Genomic DNA, 23774 nt, shown 5'->3' with positions numbered 1-23774 from the left:
GCAGCGAATCCCCTACAGATCGGATCAACGCTTAAGTTTCGTTTTTGCCACGAGTGTGCGAGTCGCAAGGCAACTCGGCAGCGGAAGCGAGTGGTCATCTGCTGCTCGCCTCCTGACTGTCCCTGCTCAACTAGACTTCTGCTCCCAAATATTTGACTTTTAGTCTTCTTAAATACAAACACACACATTATTTATTGCAAAATAAGGAACATGCCGTTTCACTGCTGCCAAAGGCTGTTCGAGTTGTGGGTGCATGTTTAGTGAGGAGAGACCCAGGTGGGTCGGATCTCAGCATGAGTTTAGGGACTGTGACATTCATAAAGTGAGTTTTGTTGATCAAACTGTCTTACTCTTTGATTTATCAACGTGAATTGATAAATGGAACAACAAAGGCGAGGCGCATAGCTACTTAACGGCAGAAACGTTTTAAAAAATACATTATTATTATTTATTTTTATTTATTTTAAATAAGTGATCCGTGTGATCCGTCTAATCCGGATACCCTCCTTGGAATGATCCAATCAATCCGGGCGCCTCAAAGATTCGAGTTAAGCACCTCTATTCCGGTTGTCATTCCAGCGGGGTACAGGTCTTTTCGTCGAATGGATCCTTGAGAGGGGACCATTCGAACAAAACGTTGGACCATTCGTATAAGGCAGGGGATCTTTCGTCGAGGACGTTCCGTCTACCGCAAAAGCCTACGAAACGTCCTTAAAATTTAACTAAAGATCCTTAGGTTTGAACCAAACGTCCCTTCAGCCTGCCTATATTAGAAATGTAAATCAGCTTTTTTAACGCTCAGTTTCACAGGTTTTGTTTATTTAAATATGTAAATCAGCTGTTTAGCCTATAACGCTCATTTTGGTCAGTTTTGTTTTTTGTTGATTTAAACATGTAAATCAGCTGGGTTTTTTTGCTGTTTTTAGATGTGCTTTATAAATAAAATGTACTTAATCATTTTAACTGGTATGTTGTTTTTTTACGTTTATGCCGTTACATTTTTTGACAATTTACGTTTACGCCTTACATTTTTTGACAATTATCTAGGTTACTTTCTACTCCTTACATTTCTGGAACAATATTTGAGAAGCTTTTTTCACTTTTACGACGTTACTTTACTCCGTTACATTTTTTGGACAAATATCTGTAGGCCTGTGTTACTTTCTACTCCTTACAGTTCTGGAACAGTATTTGAGTAGCCCCAGCTGCGGGCAGAGAGACGGGACCAAGCACAGCCTTGTCGCTTTCAATCAGGGCAGCTAAGTCTTGACCACTGAGCACATTTGGTTGTCATGCAGCTAGTTTTCTGACTTTCCGGTAACTTTTTAGATGAAAGCTTCTAGTTACCGTCTTCTGGGGGTCTGGAATATACCTACGTGTGGAGAGTAGGCCTAGGCATATAGCTTCACTATTCAAATTAAATGCAAAGCACCAGCAACAAGAGAAAGCTGTCTGCCGACACTTTGCTGTTTCTGATTCTGAATGACAACAAATAGTTCGAGCATGAGCCAGAAAAGATACAACAGTGTCGGAAAACATATAGCCTACAGAATGCACCCATGTTAAGTCCATGCTACAGTTTAGAGAGAGAGAGAGAGAGAGAGAACGTCCCTTCAGGCTGCCTATTTTTTTTGTTGGAAATCGTCCTCCAATCCCTTCAAGCCTTCAGGCTGCCTATTTTGTAAATGTTTAAAAATGTAAATCAGCTGTTTTTAACGCTCATTCTAACGTTTTTTGTTGATTTAAAAATGTAATTCAGCTATTTTTCACGCTGATTTTAACTGTAAAGGCAATAGTCTTGAGCAATTATTTTATTTGTATTAGGCCTCTTTATTAAATAAGCTGGTAGCTACCTATTTTGGCCTCGTTATTAAATAAGCTAACTGCCTATTTTGTTTTAGGTTTCGTTAGAATTCCTCCGTAGTTCTACTTGTCAGACGTAGCCTAGAACTACTTGTAATTTGCACTATTGGTGGAATCGTTTCACGCAAACAAAATAGACACACGTGAAATCCCCAACACATATCCCCAGCACAATATTGCAACACACACTTTGCACAATGATATTGAATGAGTCCAATGTTCTTGCAACACTTTCCCCCTGCCCACATCAACATGAATGTAACATTACTCCTAGCGTGCGCGCTCTCGCTTGAAGGTGATTGCGATGTGGGTTTGACAGTCAGTTTTCACTTCGCGACTCTAGAGCAAATCAGCTGTTACTGCGCCGCTTGCTTGCTGGTCAATAAACGTTGAACTGAACCGTTTTGTGTGCGTGTATGCATGCGTATAGCCTACCAACGTCTGCCTATGCCACGCGATGCATAGACAGTTCCAACACCAAATAATAAAGAGTAGGCTACATCAGAGCAGTGAGTCTTTAAATTCAGTGAAACGGTGAGAAGGTGGTTTTTTTGCTTGTTTTTTTTTTAAGTGGTTGCAACCATGCATGTTTTCTGTGGAAAACATCAGGTCCTCATGGCGACGCCAGGCTTGCTGAAAACGGTGACAAACACATTCAGAATACACATTTCTTAATGGGAAGTTGTTGAGAACAAAGTGTTCGCTAATGGGCATTGTTACGGCTGCGTACTTGTCTCGTTGTCTTGTTGCCTGTCCCTCCAATCGGCTGAAGCAACCAGGGGGAGTGGCCTGATTATATCCACCTGTGCCTTCAATCAAGACTGGGTTAAAAGGCTTCCCAATCTACCTGTGCTCCAGAGGCTCCTACTGACACAATGGCTGTTGCCTCTCCAGTCTGGCATTTTGTCTGTTATGTTCATTTGGACTTTGTATGTTTGGTTAATGTCTTGTAACAATAAAATCCCACTGGTTGGGTTCATTTTAAAGAAGGTGTTTGTACTCTTTTAAGGTGAAGTTTGGTTCTGTGTTAGCCCCATAGGGCCATTTCAGTGTTGGGGCGTAACATAATGGGGGCTCGTCCGGGATTGAACCACCCATGAGGTTTGTACGTTTTGTATTAAGTGTTTGTAGCTGTTTGGACTTGTGAGCAGTAATGGATGTGACATGGTGGTAGCTGCACTCTATGTTTTGTAGGCCACATTGGTTGCAGCTCAGGGGTGAGCTGGCAACGTTTTGGGGTAGGGGAAACTACCCTGTGGCTGATTTGTGTGGTAGAGTGGCAGTCTATGTTTGGTCACTTTTGTGTTACTGTTAAGTTTTCCAATGTACAGCAGTTATGTGTTTGTGACTTGTGTGTGGGATTCACTCCACAGATCGGTGGATTTTTGCGTGTGGATGTGTTCCCAGTTTGTTTAGTCACTTTGTGTTAGCCCTTCCCTAGATCCTTCCAGTAATGTGTGTACGTGGTGTCCTTTTGTGTTGTGGCAGTGGCAGGTCACATTTGTGTAGGGTCGTTTGTATGTAGTGAAGCTACTTTTGGTTGACCCGGTTGTGTCTGCACTGCCATGTTTGTTGGTCACCATTTTTGTCTGTTACTGTGTTGGTGTGGGTATGTAAAGGGTAACATGTATGTTCGTTTCAGTCTTGTTTGATAACCTCATGGTGGTAGTCATTTTGTGTTGTGGGAGTGGCACCCACACTTTGGCTACTGGTTTGGCTGCTTTGTGTTTTAATCTTTTAGCAGCATCTTAATTGGCCCATGTGTTTTAACATCTTGTAACCAACTTGACATTTTAACACCTTTTTTTCCCCCTCCATGTATAGAAGTCGTTGTTTGTTTATTTTGTGACGGTCTATCCCAGGAGGGGACTCATGTCTCGAGCTGGGTAAGCCGTTGAAGATCCGTTAGTTAGGCAGCATTTCCATTCAGTTTTTTTATAGGTTCAGAGAGAGTAGGGCAACTTCATGTTTGCTTGTGTGTATGAAAGATTTTATGCAGCCTTGCTGAACCCTATTTTTAACAATGTTTTACAATGAATAAATGTGATGTTGAGTTGCATATTTATCTTAATATTGATCTGTAAGTATATGCAATTATTTATTCATTGTTTTAAGGGTGGGAGTGTTACGGCTGCGTACTTGTCTCGTTGTCTTGTTGCCTGTCCCTCCAATCGGCTGAAGCAACCAGGGGGAGTGGCCTGATTATATCCACCTGTGCCTTCAATCAAGACTGGGTTAAAAGGCTTCCCAATCTACCTGTGCTCCAGAGGCTCCTACTGACACAATGGCTGTTGCCTCTCCAGTCTGGCATTTTGTCTGTTATGTTCATTTGGACTTTGTATGTTTGGTTAATGTCTTGTAACAATAAAATCCCACTGGTTGGGTTCATTTTAAAGAAGGTGTTTGTACTCTTTTAAGGTGAAGTTTGGTTCTGTGTTAGCCCCATAGGGCCATTTCAGTGTTGGGGCGTAACAGGCATGAAGTCTTGTCATGCAAATGACCTGCCGTTTTCAGTGGAAGTCATCCCCCCTCCCGCATAGACAAGGCAACCCTTTCAACAGGGCCACGCAGAGTGGACAGTGGAATGCTGCTTGAAATAAGTCGATAATGAATAAAATATTACGCGCAACGTCTACAAGAAAAGTAATGGCTATTATTACCGTTGCGCGTAAAGATGAGGAAGGGATGGATAGATGGATGGATGCTGTCCTATGGAAGGGGCCGTCAAACAGTCTACATGACATCTTCATTAAAGTCGTTAAATAAGTACTTGTCAACAAAATCATGCCCCCGAAATCCGCCTCCATTAAAGGCAATAACCAACTGTCGGTCTACATATCACTGAAGCGTAATCGCTCCCAAATGACTTCAGGCCGGTGAATGGTGAGCGCGATGCAATTAATTTTTCTGATTCCATTCCGCAGTTGGATGTTTATTCAGTGGAATTATGTGCATAATATCAGCTCCATCCATCAAATGCAGCACAATCGCCGTTACTCTCACGTGAGGTTCAAATGGACATTACTTGACAAAAATGCAATTCTGGGTACCAACAACTGAAGTAGGCTACAACATAGAATATGTACCACATATAGGGGATTACCACCCAGATTTGGTGCAATTTGAGGGCAAATTTCAATAGGCCAACTACGACTTTGAATCACTTATTTCCCGGGATTCCCGGGATACGGTTTGTCTTTTCCTGGCATTTGATTCATTTTCATTTTCAGTCCTTTATGTGCGTTATGCCCAGCTTTTATTGAATACAGCGCAGGTTTTGAAGTTCACCAAACGAGCATCAACTTTGTGCAAGTCATTAAAACTCTTTTTTTTACCAGCACTGACCTGTGCACTGTTTTATTTATTAACTAGCCTAATTGCACTTTCTGCCTTCTCGTTTCACATGTGATAAATAAAGTGCTTGCATTGACACGCTGTTGTTTTAATTTCGCATTTCTTTCATGTCCACTTAGTATGGTTTATCCAATTATCCATGGATGCAGGATCATTCATTGGACTGGACACTATTGTAAGAGGTGAAATTTAGACCACGATTCAGGAACGACAGACAACAGGAGTAAAGGTTATGTTAGTTTTATTTTTACAATTTCATAAAATACAATTAGGAGGGAAAACCACCACAATATCCATGCAGCCAGCAGCGTCTGTAAACTGCTATCGTCTTTGAATAAATGAATAAATAATCACAATCTGGAGACACTCGGACGATAGTAGCCTACAAAAGTAAAGTTAAGTTACACACTCAGCCACTGCTGCCGGACGTCGGCTCGTCAATTACTTAATTCAACTATAACACGCGCAATAACCTACCCAAATGCAACTTACCCACAGTTCCCAAAGCGACCGGCCGCACGCAAGGGATACCTACAGCCCACATCCCGGCAGACAGCTCAGCAGACAGCTCAGCAGCCCTGCCCCACCCCAGCGTGTAGCACACATGTCTACACTATTGTCCGAGTGTTGTTATTTCAAGAAAGCAAACTGTCACTGCCCGCCGGCCGCTGTCGTGACATATTTTATTAACACTAGTATTTTTTTTAACAAGTGAGGAGTTCGTTGATAGTTTCCTTAAGGGTGAAGTAGCCTACTCTTTAGGCAAGCGTTGCCTCCTCCAGCCAACCATCCGGCGCACAGTGTTCAACCTGTAGCAGGATCGATAAGCTATTGATGATGGTCATCAGTGGTTGTCTATGTTTTTTTCTGGAATACTGTCGCCGATCAGATAGAAATGATCCTGTTATGAACCCGAGTTTAGTAGATATCGTGCAGTGAACGAGGCAGCCTGCAAACAGTGTGAAGCGCAACATGGCTGTAACAAGTTAGAAAGTAGCCAAACTCTGTTGCTTGTTAACCTTTTTAAATTATGCGCGTAATGGTGGGGTGGCGTCCGCGCCAATGTCATATCCTGAGCGTATTGCTCGGTGCATAATTCCAAGAGCAGTATAATGAAAAGGAAGATGATGGGCTAGACCCGAATCGTTTGTCCCCTGTCTGTCGGTTTTATTTACTTTTTTCGGCTTTGTTTAATACAGTTTTTGATTCTGCATTCAGCTCCAGTGTGCTACTCCTTTCTTTCTTTTTAAATTATGAGCGTTCCATGAACTGTCTTTCTTTATGCACGCTATAAAATGGCAATAAACCTGTTACTATAAACTACTGGTTAACTATGGATGCTTTCTAATGTTGGTAAAGGCGGCATAAGCGGGATAATGTATTGTCCACACATGACTACGGAAAATATATTTCCTTCGAAGCGGAATAACAGCACTCCGCCTTCGGCATCGGGGGTTTTATTCCCCCGTAGCCGTAGGGAAATATTTTCTTATAGTCACGTGTGGACAGCGGTGTAGTCTACTTTTTTGAAGTGGGTATACTGTATATTCTCACATTTTTTGAAGTGGGTATACTGTATATAGGCTATTTATGCCATTCTAAATAATGGATCAATCAATTTTAAGTGGGTATAGGCCTACTGAATCCCCTAAAATTCTAAATAATGGATTAATCAATTTTAAGTGGGTATAGGCCTACTGAATCCCCTAAAATTTAGAAGTGGGTATACTCCGTATACCTGCGTTCTACGTAGACTACACCACTGCGTGTGGACAATACATTATCCCTTACCTTTAAATTACTGTTGTAGGCCTACATTTTAAAACATTTCGTCGATATTGTAGCGGTGCAACCGACTGTAGTTTTAAGTTATGAGATAGGCGCCAGTCAGGCAGCAATAAGACTGCCGTTACCTTTCCAAAAATGAATACAAATCAGTGACCAACACATTAGAAATAACTCAGATCATCACAACGAATATCTTGTCTTATTTTTAGTAGTGCACTTTTGCAAAACCCTTGTTTGCAGACTTGTGCGCTTGGTCTCAATTTGGAACAGCTCACATCAATGTCTGGCTTTAGCGATTCTTGCGAATCGTGATCTTCTCGGCGCACACTTCATGGTTCCCTCTCTCTTGCTCTCTCGGCTTGTTGCTTCCTGACAGTCTCACCCACCATTTGAAATTAACCCCATTTTATAGACAGCACATGTAGTGCACAGGGGGTAACGCTGCTATCTCACTCCGGAGGAGGCAGAGGCAGTCCGTTACGATATAGTATATTTCAGCATATATATATATAGTATATGAAGAGTTCAGATGCAAAACCCCCTAAGTGCCATTTCAGAAAATAATCTTAATTCATTTTTATTTAATACAAAGCTATCAAAATTGCATTTTTTAAAAATGTATTTATGAAATATAACTATTTATATGTATTATCAAGTACATGAATGTAAACCAAACCAACAACGGGGTTCTCTAAAAATATAGAAGGGCAGGTCTGCAGAAATGGAGTTAGGGGGTTTTGCATCTGAACTCTTCATATATACTATATATTCCAGCAAATACGCCTGGAAATGCACATCACTGGCACTGGTTCCTGATGGTTAAATACATACAAAACATTAAAGATTCCCATTCACGTATTACATACCAGGGCAAATGTACCATGTAATAACATAAATGGACTTAAAAAAAGTGCCATTACCACCAAACGCATAGCAAAAATGAGTTACATTACATTAATAAAGTAGGAATTTTAGAAATAAAAAATAGAAGTAGAAATACCTGGAATAAACCGGTTGAGGTGGAGATGAAAGGACTCCAGGGAGGTTGAGCCACGGGCACACCGGTAGCAGTTCAGCTCCACATTGCCTTTCTTCAGGGACCCGGTCTTCATGTAGATGGGGAAGTCCGGATCCTGGATGCATTCGATGTGTTGCTTCTGCTGAGCCCAAATGCCCTGAATCCGGTCATGCTCCAGCAGAGCAACCCCCAGAGTGTCTTTACCTGCCGGACTGTCGAAGAGCGTGATGAGGGCATCTAGAAGTCTCGTGGTCTCCTCCACGCCTCTGGTCCTCCTCCGGCAGTGCAGCGCCAACTCCCTCCTCGAAACCCGGGCGTTGACAGCATCCTCTGAGAGGCCTTGGATGCCCTTCGCTGCGAGCTCCGACCTCTTGGCTCTGCGGAGAGCAGCCACGTCCTCCGGATCCCACTCGAAGATGCACGTGGACAGGCGCATCATGAACACTCCGTACAGGGGATGAGCCTCTGTGTTCACGCCGCCAGCAAATCTCCGCATGAAGTGCCACACGTCCAGTCGCACCAGGAGGTCCTTCCACTCTGAGAACATCTTGTTCACCGACTGGTTGCAGCAGTCTTTGTCCACGTACATGATTTTGGGTGGCGCTACATTTGCCTCCCTGTAGCGCTTCATTAGACCCGCAGCCATCCCATCCAGAGCATGTCCCTCGGCGGCTGTCAGGACCGAAACGAGGACTTGGCCATACTCGTTCCCCACGTTTGTACACCAAGCGGCTGTACCTGCAGCAGCACCGGACAGCTTCTTAGTAATCTGTTGACGAAAGAACACAAGAGTCAAAATCTGTTCACACTTTGTTCGCACACATAGTTCCAGAGCAACTTCATGGTGTAAGTACAACACCAGCACATGATATAGCATAGCTGTTACGCCATTTACCCCTTTGTAATTTATGAGATACACCGTGTTATTACAGGAAAAAAACAGGTCTACTGGTTACCCAGACACCTGCTTTTAATTTTAACTTGATATCTCTGCATTATTCACATGTGCCACATTATGTTCAGACACTATTTCAGATTTCAATAGGGATGCAATACCTTTTTTGTGGAGTCCATTTTGAGGACAGATCCAAACGTGGTGGTGATTTTGGCCTTCACCTCAGTCAGCCTCCCGAGGACATCTCTGGCATACACGGCCAACAGCCACTTGGGCTTAGGGATGGCGAGTAAGGCCGGGGGATCAGCAAAGGCACGGCACGACGCTGCTGCAGATCTTGTGAACGGCTCGCAAGCCGTCAGGTACTGGATGGAACGCTGCATCCACGCCTCACTGTGCTCCTCCTGAAGCTTGTGGTACAGCTGAGTGACACTGTTGCCAAGGGTCCTCTCCCGCATCATGCGAATCACCCGATTGTCACACGTGTACCTGAAGAAAGAAATAAGAACAATTGTACGTAGTATGAATAACATGCACACATCAATACAGTTATAAAAGTAAAATAAAGCATCTAATAATGGTTTATGCTAATTAGACTAATTACCTGTAGGTCAGCAGTGCTGGGAACTGGCTGCGGTGGCCCATATCCAGCTGCCCCAACATGTCTTCGGACCAAGCAGGGTACTTCTTGGAGCACCGCTTGCACTCCAGGTACTCGGTCGCAAGGTCGTACCAGCCGTCAATATCCAACACCCTGCGTACCGTCCGGTATAGTCCAGCTGCTGTCAGTCTGTATTTGTCACAAGCCGGACGAACACAGACAAGAGGGTACCTCCACATCTTGTGAGGCATCCAGAGGCACAGGGGGCGACAGAAGAATAGGTTGGCCGATGCTGGTGGCTGTGTGTGAATCATGGGGGGCTGAGGAGGATGCCACCACAGCTTCAGCTGGTCCACCAGCTCCGCTCTGCCAGTCTTTGCATTTGGTCTGAAGACTGTGTGGCAAATCCACTCCTGCTGGAAAGTAGGTAGATGGTCCTTCCAGTGACTTGGCAGCTCCGCTGGTGCCCGCGGCCCTCCTAGGGTAAAGCTGGTCACTGCAGAGGTCATGGTGGCAGGTGGTTGAGGCAGCGTGGCAGGTGGTCTTGGCAGCGTGGCTGATGGAGGGGCCAGGGTGGTCGATGGAAGAGGCATGGTGGCCGATGGAGGGGGCACGGCACGGGCATCTGCACCAACAGCGGCTGGAAGAAACAAGTAAAAGCAAAAAAAAACAAGATTGATTCCTGTGTTTGATAATGATATTAATTAATCCAGTCAGACCCTGTCCCAGTAATGAATAAGCTGTTACCAGAATTGTAATGCGCAAGTCAGAATGTACTATGGTAGTTAAGTTTTTACAGTGACTACTACAGAATTCCACTGGCAGAACAGCACGAGACAAGAGGCTACTACATAGAACAACATAGAATTAATAAAAAAATGTTTCACTAAATATGGTTGCGATATTTGAATTAATGTCAGATCACACACCTGCACGAAGCTCATCCTCACACTCCTGGGTTCAGTACGCCGAGCAGTGCTGGGCGTGCTGGCTGTGCTGGAGCTGGGAGTGTGGGGTACCAAGCGCGGTGCCGGGGCTAACGGAAAAAAAAGGAAAGAACAGGTACGGCATAATGATAAACCAATATGTGTGTTAACTGCTGTACTAGTGAATATTTTAGAACCAAGTTTTACTTACAAGGTTTCACAGGTGAAGTCAGTCTTTTTGCCACCTCTTCTGGAGACAGATGCTTCCCTCGTGCCAACACAGCTTTAACGGAGGCCGTCCCCTTGTGCGTGGTGGCAGGAGGTGGTGCAGGAGACGAGGCACTGTAAGCTGCCCTGGGTGGTGTGGGACGCTCTGCAGACCGCCTTTTCAGGATGTAATTCTTGAATTTCAATCGGTTGCCTCGGGGGTTAACATTTTCAAGGGCTTCCCTAACCACCTTCTGTGCCTCCCTGCTCTGACCCTCGTAGACCTCTTTGAAAGACATGTCCTCCAAGTCCGAAAACTCCAGGGGCAGGTAGCCTGTATCCCCGGTCTTTTCAGCTTGGGCCTTCATCTCCTTCCTTCTTGCATGCCTCTCCATTAATGCTGGCAACTCCTTGATATGGGCCGCATATTTGAGAAGGAGCTGCTTATTTTCGGAAAGAGGGTTGGGGTGTGGCGGTTCTTTCTTACAACTGTTCAAAATGTGCAGACCCCAAGAGAGAGCGTTTTCCATGAGCCACCGGAACCTTTGTCCCATGAACTGGCCGAATTGAAGTTGACAATGTGCCAACACAAGAAATTGGTCCGAGGGGTCTCCACCATTCTCCCTCACAAAGGTGGCTGCCTCTTCCAGGACCTCTTTCTTTCCCCTTGCCATCCCTGTTACCTTTTTAACCTGCATGGCCTCTGAAGAGTATGTCTGCAGCACTCTGCCCGATGTGGACTTTCTAAAACGCGGGTATGCATACATGATCAAGATCATTGGAGTACCACTCCCCTCCCTGCAGGACATTTACACCGCACGCCTCACCCGAAAAGCACTGATGATCATCAAAGACACAAGCCACCCTGCACACAAACTGTTCAGCCTCCTGCCCTCTGGAAAGAGGTACAGGCGCCTCCGTTCCCGTACCACCAGGCTTGCAAGCAGCACGATGCATCAAGCAATCAAGATACTGAACACTCAACCCACTCTCCCTTCACTGTCAGCCTCTAGCCAGCCAGGCCACTGACAACGCTCCCCCCCCTCATCCCCACCACCATATCTGCGACTGAACATTCCACCTGCACTACTACATCTGTGACTGAACTTTCAACCTGCACTAACTCAAAACATACACATGCACACACACACACACACACACACACACACACACACACACACACACACACACACACACACACACACACACACACACACACACACACACACACAAGCACACTGCACTTTCTGCACTAAACCCAAACATACACACACTGACACACAACTCATACTCACACACATACACACACACACACACACACACACACACATACACAGGTACACACACACAGACGCACACCGCACTTTCTACCTGCACTAAACACACACACACACACACACACACACACACACACACACACACGCACACGCACACAAAACACATACAAACACACACACACACATACTGCTGCTGGTGTATTTAAATAAAAACCTTTTTTAATTATTTATTTCTTCAAATGCTACTATTACTATGTCAGAACGCTATAAAGGACTTTTAGGAAAAAGAACAACAAAATACCTCCTCTTAATGTATGTTCTCTACAAGTCTTCTGTTGTCCAGTCTTGCACTTTAAATGTCTGTATGAGCAATGTCTACGTCCATACTGTCTATGTCCATGTATGAGTACTGTCTATGTCTATACTGTCTATGTCCTTACCTAGATTAGTCTATGTCTGCATGGGAGAGCAAGAAACGCAATTTCAAATTCTTTGTATGACCAGTGCATGTAAAGAAATTGACAATAAACTTGACTTGACTTGACTTGACTTGATGATCTGAAAGAAAATAAATAAAAGGCTTTTAGCTACAGTCATCTTTTAAAAAGTGCCACTATTCAACATGTACACTGAAATCCCTATTGTTGAATGTGTGATTAAACCAACATAATGTCTACCTTTCCATTTAACCCATTTGTGCAGAGACTCTGTTATTTACTTGCCTCCTGAGATTAAGAGTCTCATGCTCTACCGACTGAGCTAGCCGGGCAACCGCGCTTTTCCTCGGACGCAGTCGGTGAGAGGGCGCTGGGTTCCAGGCCCCCATCAACCAGCATAGCCCGTCGGCCACGACGGACTTGCAGTCAAGGGGAAAAGCTCACGCCCAACGTGGGGCTCGAACCCACGACCCTGAGATTAAGAGTCTCATGCTCTACCGACTGAGCTAGCCGGGCAACCGCTAATGCCTCTGAACTCGCGCGGAGAGCGGGGCCCCAAGACGCGCGGCCCCAGTAAAGTTGCCTGAGCGTCGCCCATAATGGACAATCCCATCCACTACTAACTTTTTCGGGGACAGGGTAAAAGGTGCCTGTGCAGTCTCTGTGGCGCAATCGGTTAGCGCGTTCGGCTGTTAACCGAAAGGTTGGTGGTTCGAGCCCACCCAGGGACGTTGCCCTTTTCTGGGCCAGAGGACATGACACACTTGTGGCAAAAAGTCGGGTCAAAGAGTCGGCCCAAGTCTGGAGGCCATTTCACTGGCGGGAAAAGCAAGAGGGCCCCTTGTCAGGTTACGGCACAGTTGTCAGCTCCCGCCGTATTCGTCTGCCACGATGAGAGGAGGAGGAGGAGGGTTGCCAGATGGCACATAAACTGGCCCGTACGGGGATCGAACCCGCGACCTTGGCGTTATTAGCACCACGCTCTAACCAACTGAGCTAACCGGCCGTGGTCGTCAGAAATTGACTCCAAGGGAAGACATTGCGCATCAGAAATTGCAGTTTGGTCCGAGGTAGTCAGAAGTTGATTAGTTGGGACGATGCACTACAAGGGCAAAGCGGTGCTGGGATATTAAACTTTTTGCCGCTTTAGCCGCGTCCCGGTGGAGGGAAAAGGGGGACTGACGCTACCTGAAACACGGACGTTCAGCTAACCCGCTCCGTTTCTTGCCAATCGTAACGCATTTCTCTTCATTTCTTGCCAATGGCCAACAAGCGCCTGTCCATTTTCTACCAATGGTGAACTCGCTGTTCTCATTTATGGCCAATGACAGACGTTTTTCGGCTGTCCATTTTTTTTGTGCTGGGATATGTCAACAGAGAAGCGACATATTTGGAAATTTCAAATCAAGGTAAGCAATCATGGTTTATTTACATTGTCACCTTAAGAAGGCTTGCGCCGAAACGTGTGTGTCTCTGCTCCCATAGCCATGTCTCAATAAAGACTTAATAAAAGGACTGTAGATAGTAATTGATGCAGAAAATATGGTCAATATCGCACAAAAGAAACTGGCCACAGACAGTACAAGAGCCTTATGTATGGCCCTAATAGCCTTCTCAATCTCTTTCCAAGGAGGAGTGGCTGGAAAAAAATGAAACAAAAAGCAGTAACTCTAAATATTTCTCTGCTATACATTGCTGTAATGTTGACTGTAAATGTAGTTCATACTGTTCTGATGTGTGTGTGGGTGTGGATGTGTATGTGTTGAAGCTAAATTGTAAATTTGTAAATGTAAATGTTTGTTTATATCAGTGTAGATTACTCTGTCAATCTTGGCCAAGTGTCCAGTGTGTGTGTGTGTGTGTGTGTGTGTGTGTGTGTGTGTGTGTGTGTGTGTGTGTGTGTGTGTGTGTGTGTGTGTGTGTGTGTGTGTGTGTGTGTGTGTGTGAAGTAAAATTGCATATTTGTATAGGTCAGTGGTTCTCAAACTTTTACCATCATTCCCCCCTTGAGAGGGTCTGAATGCTTCTGAGCCCCCCCAAGCAATAGCGGTAGCCTATTCGCGCAGACTTATTTTGCGATCGCTGCGCAGAATCAAAGGAAAGGTGACTGGTGAGATTAAACAAAGAGGGACTGCAGTCGAATGCAGATGTGTGTTCATTTCCTATGCTATTCAAATTCATGACAATCATATAATATTGGTGAGGGATTTAAACTTATTGACTTATTGGCGAGACAGGAAATCAATTCCTTGGGGGAAAAAAACCAAAATCACATATCACACGCCCCCCCTGAGATGCCTTCGCGCCCCCCCAGGGGGGCTTACGCCCCACTTTGAGAAAGACTGGTATAGGCCCTAATTGTTTATGTCACTTAAGATTATTCTATTGATCTTGGTCAGATCAGGACTCCTTTGTGTGCATGTTTTTTTTATTATTATTTTATTATTATTTGGAATGGGTCTGGTCGGGGCACAATTAAACATTTTTGTATTGGTTTTCATATAACCATTGAACATGGCCAGCAGTGTGTGCGTTTGGTGTGTTACTTGCAATAAATTGAAAATATTTTTTCAACATGTTTTTTCAAAATATATTCACTATTTGCTGAAAAAACTTAACTTCATCATAACAACATTGCTATGACAATACCGAGAGCCTTAAGTAACAGATTAAGAAATGGACATTACCATTTCGATGAGAATAAGGTTATGACACAGGTTCTGCATGAAATGCTGAAAATTCTCTACATGGGTGTTTCTCTGCCTCACGCCCCCCCTCAGGGGTGCTGCGGAAACGTGGCTGACGGTATGTTAAATTTACCTCAATAAATGAATAAATTCATCCCAGTATGGCCTACACATAGCCTGTCTGAGGTAGGCTAAAGCTGCAACTTCAAACGTAGGTTGTGTGATGTCCCCAAATGTGTTACTTTTCTAAGCTTGTGTGGTATCGGATGCGATGCCATGTTACGGCTTGTTGTTTTGGGATGTCTTGAGATTTTTCATGAATTGAAAGGGTGCCTCCCCTAAAAAAAATGAGAAACACTGCTCTACATCAGTGTTGAATTGACACTGTATTTTACTGTGCTGAAGGCCCAAATGAAGGAACTGTCCTGGTGAATCATGGTCATGTCTGGCTAGCCTGGTGACGCCATCCTATGTACTCCACCCAAGATTTTGGCTCCGCATATAGTCTGACGAAACCCCTGTAGCTTGGTTCGCTCACTGTAAAGCCAATCAGTAAACAGTCAAGAGTTGTGACGCAGAACTCACCCGCGAAGTCCGTTACTGATTGGTTAACCCATTGACGCCGGTTGTTGCGTAATGCAACATTGGCCCTGACGCCGGTTGTTGTAAAACGCAACATTATTGATTTCTCAATATTTTCAAGACGCATGGGAGATGCAATGCACAATGTTTTGTTCAAATACACAAGAGGTGGGTGTTCTCGATTTTTTAAAAGATCATGTAGCAAAAAAAAAAGTTTGATTCGTCGACAAAAATGTCAAACGCAATCAACCATGCTTGCTTCTGCAGACGTGGGTTGTTTAGCCATTTCACACAGGCAAAAAAAAGAAGAACAAGAAGGCTGTGGTTCGCGAGACACGCTGTTCGAGCGAACGTGATGTTCAGTTGAAAGGTAATGAAGAGATTTTAATCGAGGAAAGGAAATATGATTGAAGAGCAGGATAGATGTGATATGATAGAGAGCAGGAGTGTGATTTGCCGCGGCCGCATGAAGAGGTAGGCGATTGGCTTCCAAATAGACAGTCAGATTTCGCCCCCGACGTTACCAAAACTTCACTCCGACACTCAGGGCAATTGGCGAAGGTGCCAATATCTGAGGAAGCACGTCCTTCAAATATATTTCAGAATATTTTCACTGAGGAACTTTCGGATATGGTGATAGCCTATTGGTGAGGCAGACAACGGTAGACATGCGGATTATAGACGCGCGGCCACACATCCAGCTCAAAGTGGAGCCCCGTCTCAAAATAGGATATGAAATTGCTCATCGGTCTCTGCATAACGTTTGGAGGAATAAAACGGCCATACTCGCCGGTGGGAGAGCAAGTGGCTGTATCAGACAAATGTCCCCTGATTTATGGCAGAGATGACTGCCTAATAATTATAATAGCCTAATAATGATTATTATGATTTAGTTAGGCTATAGTCGGCTATTGTAACAGTAGCAATAGTAGCCTAATAGCCTATAATAAATAGCAGCATCAAGCATTATCCTGAAAGCACATGAAACTTTTTTTCAATCATTTGATTATGAGATATGATTTTTTTTAAGGAATATGTGTTAGTGTTAATGCTGAATGAGCATAATCCCGTGAAAGCAGAGGATTTTACCTTTTAAATGCAATTTGTCCCATGTCCCTATGTGTTCCAGACGCTGAGATATTGAATTTTTCATAGGAGTTTTCAACCAATTTTTCTTATCTCAAAAACCCCTCAGGCATTGGGGACCTTTTCTAAAAACTGGCTCAGGCGCCAATGGGTTAAGGTAACACTATTAACACTTTTGTTTTCTCATTTGTATGCTTTTGCAACACTATATCGTAACAGTCATGCTAATAAAGCACAATATGGGTTTTAATTTGAATTCGGAACTCCAATTAATTTAAATGGCAGAGTTAGATCAGACCATCTACCACCCTCCATGGAGACAGATTCCTCTTAGCTTTCGCCAGACTATTTGACGGAGTAAGATCAGACCATCTACCACCCTCCATGGAGACGGATTCCTCTTCCTCTCTTCCACAAGTGATCCCATGCTCTATATGGAACAACTCACTGTCCTCCCACCTCAGATAAAAACACACACACACACATACATACACATAAGCACACACACACGCACGTAAGCACACACACACACACAAACACACACACACGTGCCACGTTATTGTCTGACTTACGGTTAATCAGAAAGCTATATGGAAGACGGGCATTGGATGCATGGAGGTGCCCAACCACAGACCTGTAAAGTTTGCACACCCACCAATCAATGAGCGAAGTGGATGTCGGAAATGCGAAAATGGTGACTTGCTAATCGGCTAAGACGCGTCATATAATAATAATAATAATAATACATTTATTTTGTATAGCGCTTTTCAAGACACTCAAAGACGCTTTACATAGCATAGAACATAAAAACAAACACATTTCAAACACAAAGACATACAGGGACTCAACAAAAGTACAACAAGTAGACGGAGTGGATGGTTTTAGGTCCATTGTGATATGGAGCAGTAGGTGTTGTGGAGAGGTTAGCAGACGATGAGGGCAGAGATGGAATCAGTTCTATCCAGTTCGATCCAAAGACCTTATCGCGGCAGCGAGTTCGGCTGAGGGAGGTAGCCGAACAAGCAGGTGAAGTCACAGCTGAGAAATGCCACAGACGGAGCCGCGGACATGCTGACTTGGGCGGCAGCTTGTAGTAAAACGCCATGGCGGGGTCCGCGGAGACGCCGGTGCAGACAGGAGGAGACGCACTGGGTGTTGTAAGGTCACGAGCCGGTGAAGCCAACAGCCGGGCTGGCTTAACAGCAGACAGCTGTAAACTCCTCATTCGGCAACGGAAAATCCCACACCTCTTCCCTTCCTGCCATCCAAGTTTCCTGGTGAACCAGTAGCCTGTAAGTAACAGGCTACTGGCACACTGCCCTTTCACGCCTCTCCGCAGGCGGGGTTTAGTCAAAAGATGCTTGCACGCGGTTGGAGCAACCTCATATGAATGACATGACACTTCGACCACTCACGTTGAAGCTTTGTGACGTAGGACGTGTCGTCACGTAAGCGCTGCCAGGTCGGGAACCAAAACAGAACAACATCCTTTGGAAAATCAACTTGAGATATTTTGGATAACACCGCTGAAATTACTGCTTCCATCCCGACGCATGATAACTCCTCGCACGCCGCCATTACTGTTGTGATTCAGGGAGGGGGCGGGCACAGCCGAACTACCCCGGGGGGAGGGAGTTGCGTTCGATAAACGTCATACCCACTGAAATCCCTCCCTACGATCCTGATTCGTCGTGCTGCCCCGTTCATTTCGTAAACGGAGGAGGAGAGCGAATCACAGGTGTACCAGAAGGTTTGTGTAGCCCAGCCCCCTGGGCGTCAACACATAGCTTCTGGTTCACCAGGAAACCATCCAAGCACTGCCAGCCTCAAACAGGCATGCACCAGTGGTGTAGTCTACGTAGAACGCAGGTATACGGAGTATACCCACTTCTAAATTTTAGGGGCTTCAGTATACCCCCTTAAAATTGATTGATCCATTATTTAGAATAGCATGTATATATATACAGTATACCCACTTCAAAAAATGCTCAAATATACAGTATACCCACTTCAAAAAAGTAGACTACACCGCTGGCATGCACATATGCTGGCACGTACACACACACACACACACACACACACACACACACACACACAGGCCCGCCGACAGGGGGGGACAACCGGGCTTTTTGTCCCGGGCCCTGGAAATTCTGGAATGGGGGGGGGGGGGCATAACTGGGCCCCCATGACGTTGGGATTAGTTATGATATGTTTACTTCAAAATGTGTTGGTTTTTAGGGTAAAAAAGTGCTTTATTTGCATTCAAACAATGACTTATAGATGTTTGCCTGCATTGCCCTTGAAAAAACGGCCAATAACCCCCTATCTCCCCTACTTCCAAAATGGTTTTCTAGGAAAAAAAGACGACATAATTCGATAAGTGGTCAGTGCGCGAGCCAATTAGTAAACATGCACAAGTCAGGAGCGCTGAAAAAGGAAAGAAAAGTGAAAAAGAGAGGAAGAAGTCAAAGCCTGAGGGTTTCTCTACATAGGCCTAAATATATCAGAAAAGACTTGGATGATGCAGCAGGTAGCCAACCAGTAAAAGCAGCTGTGCAGCAGATCCAGGTAAGACACGGACAACTTTTCCCAGCCCCTTCGTCAAGTAACACTGGCACAAAAGGCCGTGAGCATGTCACACTGAACTCAATATCAGACAGACAGGGGGCATTGAATAATTTGATTACCACAACGGCTTAATTACACTGTGTTTCATACGCCTATATCTAATTGAATCTATGAATATGCGCATTAGTACTCCGCAAAGATGTGTCCAAATCAGGGGCAGGCACGCGCACATGGATGAACACAATAGAAAACGGACATTGCATTATTTCCTAACCAGAGCAGCTTAATAACATTATGCTTCAAATCTGACCGTCAGTTGAGAAGAAAATGCATATGAGCCCACACAATCATACCAGAGATTCTAGGAGAACCCTATTATAATCTCTGGTTGTGTGGGATAATCCTTCGGGCGCATGTTTGCCCTGAGAAGGAGAGCCAACTTTTTAAACTGTGCTATGCAACGCTATTGCTAAATCTCCGCTTAGCACAGATGCTAACAAATGATCAACCTGTTAACTTTGTGAGGAGAAATACAGTGTAGATTCGTTGTGCATAGTTTTCTGTAAATATACATGTTCCTGTGTTACTCCTGCTGTGGGGAGGCTTTGATGAGGGAGGGAGCACAGCAGCACACTCTGCCTGTGTGTTCCTGTTCACTTGCTCACTGTCATCACACCTCACTTGAAGGAGCCCTATCTCTGTCATTTCGTGAAGTATTCATGAAAAAAATAACTTTAATTTTCGTGGTGCATTCACGTTATTGCCCGTTTTTCGTGGTTGGGCAACGAAACGCTGCCTATTCATTTGAATTGCCACACTGCTGCTATGGTTATCCAAGGCGTCTGCAGGGGCGGGGAGGGAGTGCTGACAGAACACTGCTGATACACTCGAGACTCACTAATTCGACGCCCTTTCGGTTCTTACGCCTTATGTCATACGACCCTAAACCTAAACCTAACCCTAACCTTAACCCTAAACCTAAACCTAAACCTAAACCTAACCCTAACCCTAACCTTAACCCTAAATTGCTTGTTTGAAATGTTTGACTACCATGTGACGGTACCGAAAGGGCGTCAAACTAGTGGGTCGCTAGGCAGCAGTCGGGCAATTCAAATGAATAGGCAGCGTTTCGTTGCCCAACCACGAAAAACGGGCAATAACGTGAATGCACCACGAAAATGAAAGTAATTTTTTTCGTGAATAGTTCACGAAATGAAAGAGATACGGTTGCTTGAAGTCAGTTTAGCAAACGGTGACTCCTCACGGTAGGGACACATACACGCGAATTTGCGAATTTTGCCATTCATTCCTATGAGAGAGGCGAAGGCAAGCGATGGCAAGCGTCAGCAAGCGAACATAAGCGAAGCGAAGCGAAATTATTAAAGAAAGTTTAATGTTATGCAAATGAGGAGCGAATTCGCCTGCCACGGCCCAATCAAATCAACAACATAACTGTTCCATTCCATTTGATTCGCCGCGACGACCTGATGACGGTTGGATTTCGCCTCTCTTCGCTTCGCGTGCTTCGCCTCCTATGTGTCCCTACCGTCAGTCAGAGTTTTGATGTGCAAGCCTTCAAATTGCCAAATTACCCTTAGGCTACACTTGTGTTATTAATAGGAATGAGAATCATATTTTGTTTCTTTTTAAAATAAATGTAGGCTAGACTGCATGGATTGAACAATGTTATGTTTTGGAAAATGGTAAAATTGTTTAGATTACTATGGACTTGCATGCATCATTGTGAGGCTTTGGTACCAATGGCATTTCTTTTTTAATGGGTAATTTCATAAATAATGATGATACTCATGTGAGAGTCTGTCGTGTATTTTCTGGGCCACTGAGGTCTCCGGTATTTTTTTTAGTTTTTCAATTGCTGTGGGGAATTGTGGAAGGGGGGCCCATTCAGAGATTTTTGTCCCGGGCCCAGCCAAAGCTGTCAGCGGCCCTGCACACACACACACGCACACAGACTCGTCATATCCCACCACCTCTTCCCTGGCTTCCTGCCATGCAAGCATTGCCAGCCTCAGCGTCAGATGATGAGGGTTCACACCGAGTTCAGTCTGAGCAACAACATTACCCGAAGGAGACGAGGCACAGAGGTCAGACCCAGTGCCAGAACAATTGCCCACAGGGCCCCAAGGCAAGAGACTGATGGGACCCCCAAACAACTTCCCAAGGTTACAATAGGGCCCCCATCGCCAATACAGGAGGGCCCCAGGCCCTGGTGCAAATGCCCTGCTTACTCTTCCTATAGCTTCGCCCCTGGTTAGACCAGGGAACATGAGGAACAATGGGAGACGGTTGTTAGTGGAGGTTTAGCGTAGGCCAGGGGTGTCAAACTCGTTTCGGTCCAGGGGCCACATACAGCCAATTCGATTTTTTTCTGTGGGCAGTAACCTGTAATGTAATATCACAAAACGGATTCAGACTGCCGTCAATCATCTGGAAGTGGCTGACAGTGGGTACATATATCAGGAGCAGTGACTGTGAATGGTGAGCAAAAAATTCAGCTCTCAAGTACTGAAAACCTGCAGTAACTTTGCACTGGGCAGGAGACATTCTTAGTTTTTCTCTCATTCTTACTTTTTTAGTTTGGCAGGATTGACCCATCTGACAGGCCGCATCTGGCCCCCGGGCCTTATGTTTGACATCGCTGGTGTAGGGTACGTGTCTATTGTCCAGTCTCCTTTGGGGCGCCGCCAGAAATTTTGGGCCCTATGAAAGATTCGAATGTTGGGCCCCCTTAAGGGCCCATGTCAGTGAATTTGCCCCTCCTTAAGGGCCCCTGTCAGTGCTAGGGCCCTTAGAATCTGTAACACCTTTCCCCCCCTAGCGGCACCCATGCCTTTGAGTGTACAGGAGGACATGATTGTGATTGTTCTGACACCTCGTCAACTACATCGGTTCGGCAATGGGAGTCACAGTACGAGCGCGCTGAGCTAAAGGCTCGGTCCAATAGCCGATAGCACTGTATTGAGGCTTCGGAAGGGAGGTTGAGACTTCTGGAGGTTACTTAGGGTACGTGTCTATTGTCCCGTCTCCTTTGTGTGTACAGGAGGACATTGTGATTGTGATTGTTCACAGTCAACATGACCTCAGAGGGAAGTCCCTCAGCATGAAGTCATCACTTCTCGTGAAGTGGATTAAAAAATGTACCGTTACAGAAGTGACAATAGCGCCAGAGTTTGCATGGTGTTTCTTTTGGGTATATGTCGTAATTGTTGCCTAGGAACTCTCGGAAAATAACTTTCTAACAGGAATTTTACTGTATACTGTACGTCACATGCTGTAGGCAAAAATACAATGTTTTTTTATTTTTTATTTCTGTACATGTACCATGTAAATCGTGAATATATTGGTGTAATAATTTACATATATCAATATTGAATATCTACTATTTATTATAATAATGTATATATAATCATTATCCCTCAAGCGACCGGCCTGTTTTTGCGACTAATCTGACCGAGCGGGGTCATTTATGACCCCAAGGAGTTTATATAGAAATACCACTATATAAATTATTTTTTGGGGTTCATTCAAATTTATTTACATCTTGCACATACTTGTCCCTCATCTAAAGCGAAAAAATGTGAATTTGAACATTTTATTGTTTTGCTAAAAATTAGTCAAACTTACATATGTATATGCTAAATATGATGTATGCCCTCATTTGCATATGTAAACATCAAAATACAAAAAACATCCAATACATTTTTTTCTTCTCTCATCATCAATAATCAACTGAGAAAGTTTCATGGTGATATCTATCATTTACATTTTTTAGCCTATTCACTTGTAGTAGTCTTACCATAATAATACAGTATATTTATGCTAATTATGGAAATTGCTCTAAGTGAAACTTTAGGAAACTAAGCTAAATTCTATCCATTAGGCCCATAGATGATATTTCTGCAATGAAACTTAAGGGTACTCAACATTTCTGGGTTTATGAAATCACAAGATCAGAGAATATGGTAATTTACATAGACAAAACCATGTCTCAAACATATAACCTTATGCACACTCAAAATTTCTCTGAAACTTTTTCTGGACATTGTAGCTGTGGAAAGGTGTCTTCCATATGTATTAGAGCAAAGAAATGATTCAACTGATGCTTCAGCCTTTGTATAGCCATATAATAAGGAAAATTCTAAGAACGCCAATGATTTCTACACTGATGACTTGTTTCCTCCCTCTTTGTTCATCAGGATGACTTCCATTTCATATTGTCATCGTGTGTCTAAGACCACTGTGCCATGATATCAACAAATATGGAGCAATAACAGAGGAAATGCTACCTGGGTGCCCTCACAATATGCTGGCTATCGCAGGGGTGCCCTATTTATTTATATAATATATTATATTTTAATACTATAAATGTTTATATTATGAATATTTTAGGTCTGCTGACCATGGCCTGCCCCAAGACACAAAATACAAAAACCAGAGTTTGAAAATTACAACAACAATGGACAT

General features: G+C 44.3%; 3 non-coding genes across 3 annotated transcripts; 1 reads left to right on the top strand and 2 right to left on the bottom strand.

Moving 5' to 3' along the window:
* Positions 1-12809: 12809 nt before the first annotated feature.
* Positions 12810-12882, bottom strand: trnak-cuu (transfer RNA lysine (anticodon CUU)). Its single transcript has one exon. It is a non-coding gene; the product is annotated as a tRNA-Lys (tRNA).
* Positions 12883-13023: 141 nt separating this feature from the next.
* trnan-guu (transfer RNA asparagine (anticodon GUU)) lies at positions 13024-13097 on the top strand. The gene has a single exon. It is a non-coding gene; the product is annotated as a tRNA-Asn (tRNA).
* Positions 13098-13298: 201 nt separating this feature from the next.
* Positions 13299-13372, bottom strand: trnai-aau (transfer RNA isoleucine (anticodon AAU)). Its single transcript has one exon. It is a non-coding gene; the product is annotated as a tRNA-Ile (tRNA).
* Positions 13373-23774: the final 10402 nt, after the last annotated feature.

The sequence above is a fragment of the Engraulis encrasicolus genome, chromosome 5, assembly GCF_034702125.1.
Source record: "Engraulis encrasicolus isolate BLACKSEA-1 chromosome 5, IST_EnEncr_1.0, whole genome shotgun sequence".
NCBI lineage: Eukaryota > Metazoa > Chordata > Actinopteri > Clupeiformes > Engraulidae > Engraulis > Engraulis encrasicolus.
The sequence above is the reverse complement of the archived record's forward strand: the minus strand, read 5'-3'. Positions and strand labels throughout refer to the sequence as shown.